Raw genomic sequence first — 8374 nt, 5'->3', positions numbered from 1 at the left:
CTCTAATCTTCTGGATTTTTGCGAGTGTTGCTTGGGTAATTATAGGCAGCCACCTGAGCAGCAAGGCAAATAACTAAGCATATTGCACCTTTTTGTTCAATTGAATAAAGTCTAAAATTGATAAGTTATGCCTTATGTATGTTTGCATGGTTGGTAAGTCAGTATCGGGTTGGTGGGGTAGAACGTATGTTAAATTGCATATCCATATCCATATCCTTGTAGCCTTGGTAGCTTGGTCGATGTTTGAGAGTCCTTTGACATGCTTAGCAGTGCATAGGTCAACGGTAGAAGTCGAACAACGGCGCATCTGTTGTTCACGAGCATAGGGCTCACTTATGGATACAAATGATTAATGATGTTGAGATAGTTGGATGAGTGGTGAGTAGGAGGTGAGATATGGGCGGTGTTAGGGGTGTTTTCTGCTCTGGAGGAAAGTCTTGGGGGCAGTCTGGGAGAGGAAACTGGACACCGTAGAACGCTTGCATTATTTAAGGCCGTCCATCGGTGTCGTTGACTTTAGCACTTACCTTACTCATCACATCGACGGTGTGAGCGAGCGGGCTTGTAAAAGGTGCTAGTTTGCTCCGGGAGTAGTTCTAGTACCTCCGCGCCGAGCAATGCACGATCCAAATGGTTGGGGCTTATTGGGAAAGGTTGACTCGAGTACCCCTTGTGTGGACCTATGTGGTCGCGTCAGCCGTACGGTCCTCAAGTTGTGTGGGTCCAGGAGTATCTTCCTGCAGGGTGTAAAAATATTTCGAAATGCCGCGCTCTCGATCATGAGCATGCTATTGTTTCATCCGCATCGGTCGTAGAGTTTTCGATCGTGGTTGATGGTTGGACATGTGGGAGATGGTTGAGTTGGTCTTTGTTACATGTATGTTCATAATGGTTCCAATTACTTATGTTCAGTTGGTTTTTGGCTGGGTAGAATTATATTGTTGTTGGTTAAGTTAATTTCACACATCAATGTGTCTAGGTTGCTTACCGCTTATGTTTAACTTAACCATGTGGCTTTTCCTTCCTAATGGCTCAATGCATAATCCTTAGAGTCGAGCTATGTATATGTGCTCTATATGGTTTAAGTCTTGCGAGTACCTTTCGCACTCATGTTTGCATTTTCAGGTGCTGCTGGTGAGGAAGAGCTGGTGTTTGGCTACTTCGTGCCTGCCGATCAGGGTGGCGGGCAAGAGTAGTTCCCCCTACTCTCGGAGTTCATCCTACTCTCGGAGCTTGTGCTTTTGGGGTGGAGCCTAAGGGCATGTGGCTCCACTCTCTTTTGTTGTATAGGTTTATGTTTCCGCTTCGTAGATGTTGTTACCTTTTGATGTTAATTGTTGGAAATGGTTTCATGTTAAAGAGTTGTAATATAAATGTTAATTACTTGCTCTTTCTTAAGCCATGTTGTGATGCTAAATGTTGCAAAGGTATGTGTTCCGATCTTGGACACAAAATACGTGCTGAGACTACTAGAATGATATTCTAGTTAATCATCGAGGTTGTGATTATGAATAATGATCATCCTGATGATTAATTAGAATATTATTTGGACGGTTCCTCACAAGGGACATGGACGTAGGGATCGGTGACGTCCTAAGAGAATTAGGACATTTAAAACTATTCAGTTCCAAAAACTTCACCAGATAAACCTACATCAATTTCTATCTAAATGCACTCTAGGTTTATCTTGTGTGTCTACTCTACCATTTAAAAGGTTTGCAACCGACTCTAAGAATGCAAATTGCAAGCATGTAAATGCGAAAACGTAAAAAAGGTAGAAAGAGCAAACTCGGCACAAGAGATTTTTATCCCGTGGTATCGATGACATGAATACCACCTATAGTCTATGTTGGAGCTCTACCAAGGATATGCTCCTCATCGTCAAGACTCTTTAGGTCACGGCTCTTGATCCACCAAGCCACAAAGGCAAGGTTCAAACCAAGCCTCTCTTCAGGTTACTTGCCGTCATCTTCACTTCGAAGCTTGAGTCACCAAGACAAGAGTCTCCGCGTCCCCGCACAACCCTCTTGCCGCCACTCCACACCAAGTCAGAGCATCAACAAGCTTGAGCCTCCCAGGCCCAAGTTGTAGGCGAGTCACTAAGAATCTAAGGTGTTAGCATATCACTTGGTACACTCTAGGATCATTTCTCGATCCACTCTTTAGGCAGCAACACCTAACAACAACTCTCTCTAGGACTATTAGCACTAATCACTCTCTAATCTTGTGCTTAATTATCTTGGATGATCACTTTAAGCACTTTGGTGGCTTGGATGTCTTCACAAGTGTAAATGAGATTCTTTGGACTCCAACACCTTCAAATAACCGAGTAGAGGGGTATTTATAACCTCAACCCCACGGACTAGCCGTTGCCCCAACGAGTCAACTTTGTTGTATATGTCGGATGATTAGGTGTAAATAGCATTGTACTCACTAGACCATCCGGCTTGTATATCCTTCAAAAACTAGCCGTTGGATCTCCACTCAAACCCACTGTGAACATTGGATGTTCTGGCGTGTTAACCAATTCCATCGTCGTACCATACGACATGTACACTTGAGCTGACCAAACCACTTCTTCTATGCACAAAATGCTCCAGCGTAGCCAATCTTTAGCGTCGGACCATTCAGTGTGTAAAACCACACCAAACTGTCGTTGAAGTATTCTCTGCAAGAAATACTCCGACATGTAGAAATTCAAACCGTCGAACCATCTGTCATGTAACATTTTCAAATCCTTCCTCAGGAAATACTCTAACATACACCTTCTTCATATGCCAGACCTTTCGGCGTGTACAAGTGCCATGAGCTGAAACACTCTGGTGTGTACAACACCTCTGTCATCGAACCATCTGACGTAGTCATTTTTCTTGGGACTTCTCCAATTCAACCAATATTTGTCCCAACTTGGTGACTTCTTCATGTATTGCATCTATGAGACCTACTAAAACATATACTTCATAAACATGTTAGTCACATTGACTATGTTGTCATTAATAATCAAAATCACATATATGTCCTAAATATGATCGCTACAATCTTTCCAAGGCATGTTTGCTATAATCTCCCCCTTTTGTGATTGATGACAATACAACTAAAGCAAGTGGCAAATAAATAATACCAATTATAAATGGCACAAATAATGAATAGCAACACTTGAACAATGCCTTACCACTTTGCTTAGATGAATGTTCTTACCACTTTATCCCACTTTTTTTTGGCTCCCCTATTCACCATCACCACTATCTCCCTTGATCGACCTATGCAAGAGCTCCTCCCCCTTTATCAACCTTGGCATCCCTAGGCATCTTGCTTCCTTGCTTGTTCTCCACTAGGCATGCTATATCATGCTTCTTGCACTTGCTTTGGTCGTCAAACTTCTCACCCCTTGTCAATAATATTAAAAAGGCGATAAACACATGTTGAACTCAAGGGAAAACGTTAGAGTACATGGGAGAGAGCTTCATGAACTATGATAATTGAAATGATACCGTTTATAGGGATTAAATTCAAAGATATGGTACCAATTGAAAAAAAACACATGGATCACAATACATGAAACTCACATAATATAGTCTCAACTCCCACTATATGTATGCATACATATGATGAGAGTGAAACATATGCACAACTAGACAATATGAAGATATAGTAATTTTATGCCATATTATGTATGGAGGTAAATTAAATGTACAAATGATTTGTCAATGATATCAATTGTAGTCTTTAAGCATTGCATAACTCCAAGGACAGGTAGATTTCTCCATGAGACTACAAAAGATATCACTTGAAACATATGTTAGTCTCAAAATCACAACCCATAGGATATGATCCCCCTAAATATGTGCATACGAGTGTTGAATACTTGTGAGAGACATGTAATTATTATTGATAATAATGGGGATTTATTCTATAGATTGGACTCATGACACATAAAAGATATTACTTGGAAAAAAAATATGACATGAAAAGAATCTACCACTAGTAAACCATGTAGGTTACTTATGGGTTAAAGAGAAACACAACCGACCTACCATATGATAACCTACACTAGACATTGCAATAAATTAAACTAAACATATGCAATCCTAGACAAGATAAAGGTATACATCAATTGAAAAGATTTTGCATTTACTACCATTACCTCGTTACCTTTGGATGAGGATTTGGGTATATGACGGTCAAGGTCTTCATCAATGCGCCCAATGTTATACACTTGTCTTCTTTGCTTGAAACTTTTTTTCATCTTATGAGTCAAGTCTCAAAATCCTCAATTCTGACTCATGATCTTCAAGTCTTCTTTGAAACCCAAACCGATTGGGGTCCCTTCATGTTGAAGATGACTTTCTTGGGCACCCAAATGAGTTGATTCCACCTCCAGTCCTTTCTCCCAACCATGTGTGCAACCATTTTACCATTGTCATTTTTCTTGAGCTTGTAGTGGGTGCTCTTGATCTTGATCTTATAGTTGGGCTTGGTGTAGAGGTTGAATGTCTTGTTAGATAGATTCATCATCTTTTCTTCTCCTTGGTCTCCTTTTTGACTAGTTTACATTAAAAATATTTGTGGCTTTCTTGATGGCACTTGAAGTATGTCACGATGGACCCCTCTACAAGCTTCTTCACCATCTTGGTACGATTATCTTGAGGTGGTTTGACATATTCTTTGCCTTTTAATCTTACCAAGTCCTTCATGTTCCTTTTCACTTCTTGCTTAAGCTCATTATTTTCTTGTGCAATGACTTTGTTAGATGGTTTTACAATAACATCCTCAATACATGTCTCATCACAAAGGGGTGAGTTAGATAAATCAATTAAATCATCACAAGAGGTGGAATCATCTACCTTAGAATTGAAATTGAAGATAGAGGTACATTGCTTCAAAGGGATCTTAGATTGAGATTGAATGCCCTCAAAATTTTCCATAAGCTCTTCATGCTCCATATTTAGCAATTCAAATTTGCTCAATAATTATTTATAATTAGACACAAAGGTAGCATGAACTTCATTAAGGGCATTAAATTTGTTGAGTTCTTTAGCTCGTTTCTTTAAGGCCCTTTGTTTCTCATTGATCAAATCAAGGAGTTCTTCTTGAGAGGGTGAATCCTCATTGGATTTTTCATTACTTATGTCGCTTTTCATATCTTTGACCATAAGGCACTTGTGAGATGACTTGCATGATGACTTTCATGATGATGACTTTGAGGATGAGCTTCTCTTGGATGAGCGAATGGTGAAAGTCTCATCATTTGAGCTTGAATCATCTTCACGCACCCATCTTCTTATGCTTGTGAAAGCTTTGCCTCTTTCCCTTGTCTCCCTATTGTTTTTTATATGATCAATTGTGTTGACCAAGTCTTTCATAGAGATTTAATGATCAATCTTGACATTAATTCTCTTGATGTTCTTCTCCATTTGTGAGATGAGTTTGATGACTTTGGGATCAATATATTCATCACATGAGGTATTTTGCTCATCTTCTTCATTGCTCTCTTCATCTTGATCACCATCATCTTCGCTTGAGCTTGACTTTTGCTCTTGCTTCCTCATCTTTGCCTTCATATGTGGGTATGGAGATTGCTTGATTGTAAAAGAAAAGTTTCTTGATGTTGGATGAGGGAGAAGCTTCAACCCCCATGTTCATGATCATCTCATGGGTGGTGATCTTGTCGAGCACTTGACTTGGAGTCATCTTCTTAATGTCATTATTATCATAAATGATGGATACTATCAACTTATACTTTGGAAGAAGAGTTTGAAGTATTCTTCTCACCACATGATCATCTTCAATTGGAGTCAAACTTATCCCATTAATCTCATTGACAAGAATATTAAACATGAGTACATGTCATTAGCACTTTCATGGGAAAGTTATTTGATGTAATTGAGTTTAGTAACTAGCATATGATATTTTTTATTGCGCACACCCTTTGTGTCTTCATGTATTTCAATGAGACTAATCCAAATATCATGTGTATTAGTGAGAGAATAAACACGATTAAATACAACAACATTTAAAGATGATAAACGGATACTCCTTGTCAATGCATCGAATTGTCTCTTCTTGTTGGTTATGCGTTATCTCATCCCCTTCTCGGTGACTCTCTAAACATCTAAACCTCAGGATTTCAAATAAAAAGACATTAGAATTTTCCAACGAGAAAAGTAAGTATCATCAAAATATTGAGCAGTATGGGTATCCATCCTAACCACAGACATCACAACTCTATGCGGTTAAACCTATCAAGAGTATGAGGCTCTAATACCACTTGTAGGGATCGATGGCGTCCTAAGAGGGAGGGAGAATTAGGATTAAAAACTATTCAGATCCAAAAACTTTATAAAATAAACCTATATCAATTTCTATCTAAATATATTCTAGTTTTATCTTATACGTCTACTTTACCGTTCAAAAGGTTTGGAACATACTCTAGGAAGGTAAATTGTAGTATGTAAATACGAAAACATAAATAAGTTAGAGAGAGCAAACTCGACACAAGGGATTTTATCCCGTGATATCGATGGCATGAACATTACCCTTAGTCCACGTTGTAGCTCCACTAAGGATATGCTCCCGGTCGCCAAGACTCTTCGGGTCACGGCTCTTGAGCCACAAATCCATAAAGACAAGGCTCACACGAAGCCTCTCTTCTGGTCACTTGCCATCGTCTTCACTTCAGAGCTTGAGTCACCAAGACAAGAGTCTCTGCATTCTCGTATAAGCTTATTCCTGCCGCTCCACACCAAGTTAAAGGGTCAACAAACTTGAGCCTCTAAGACCTAAGTTGCCAGTGAGTCACCAAAACTCTAAGGTACCGGTGAACCACTTGGTACACTCTAGGATCACTCCTTGATCGGCAACAACACCTAGCAATAACTCTCTCTAGTCCTATTAGCACTAATCACTCTCTAATTTTATGCTTAATTACCTTGGATGATCACTTTAAGTACTTTGGTGGCTTGGATGTCTTCACAAGTGTATATGAGATTCTTTGGACTCTATCACCTTTAAATGACCGAGTTGAGGGGTATTTATAACCTTAACTCCACGGACTAGCCGTTGCTCCAACGGCTCAACTTTATTGTATACGCCAGATGATCCGGTATGAACAACATTGTACTCACCGGACCATCCAGCGTGTACATCCTTAAAAAACTATCTGTTGGATCTCTACTCAAACCTACTGTGAACATCAGACATTCTGGCGTGTTCACCAGCTCCATCGCCGTACCATATAACGTGTACATTTGAGTCCACCGAGCCACTTCTTCTCTGCACAAAATGCTCCGACATAGCCAATCTTCAGCGTCGGACCATCCGGCGTGTACAACCACGTCAAACTGTTGTTGATGTCTTCTCTACAAGAAATACCTCAGCGTGCACCTTCTTCATACGCAGGACCTTCTAGCGTGTATAAGTGCCATGAGCCAAAACACTCCGGCATGTACAGCACCTCTATCGCCGGACCATCTAGTGTAGTCATTTTTCCTAGAACTTCTCAAATTCAACTAATCTTTATCCTAGCTTCGGTGGCTTCTTCATGTATTATATCCATGAGACATACTAAAGCATGTACTTGATAAATATGTTAGTCTCATTTACTATGTTGTCATTAATCACTAAAATCACATACATGCCCTAAATATGATCATTACAATCTCACTAAGGGCATGTTTCTACACATGCTGATCGAGCTGCTGATCAGGTGTGCCCCGTTAGTAGTTTCGCAACCAACAAAGGACTAGTAGAAGGGTTACGTTAAGGGTAGGTAATTATTTGGTATGCAATGCACTTCAAATATTCTAGTGCTATTCAAGCTTCCTTGACCCTCTACATCTCGTAGGTTTGGTGTGTAATATGACATGAAGGATGTTGGCCTCTCCATGTCCTAGATTCATGGGCTACCACAGTTCGGTCCATATCCACAAAATGTGGACAAGGCTACAGTTATGTAGCACTATGAGGTGTACATTTACATCCTGCTAGAAGGCATCATGTTTTGCAATATGGTAGACGATTATATCCTCCTCCATATTGTATGGTTAGCGGGTCAGCCTGCGTCACATCCTTATGAGCTGACATCTTATAGTTAGAGATCTGTTGTACTGACTGTAATCTATAGATGATTATGTGATGCAACCCAACGGTCAAAGAAGAAGGGATATGTTACATGCTGCCTACACCTCTTACAGCTACGGAGCTAGAAGTACCTCCCGATTTGTCGACCTTGGGTGAGCAAGAGCTACTATCTAGTCTCCATCTCCGATGGCGTTGCAAAAGACATGATGCCTACAATGGAATATCGGTGGATTCATGCTAGGCTAAGATGGAGTCAGCATCAAGATCAAAGTAGCTACTACCAGGTGATCAGTGA

This window comes from Phragmites australis, chromosome 10, assembly GCF_958298935.1.
Source record: "Phragmites australis chromosome 10, lpPhrAust1.1, whole genome shotgun sequence".
In the NCBI taxonomy this organism is placed as follows: Eukaryota; Viridiplantae; Streptophyta; class Magnoliopsida; order Poales; family Poaceae; genus Phragmites; species Phragmites australis.
The sequence above is the reverse complement of the archived record's forward strand: the minus strand, read 5'-3'. Positions refer to the sequence as shown.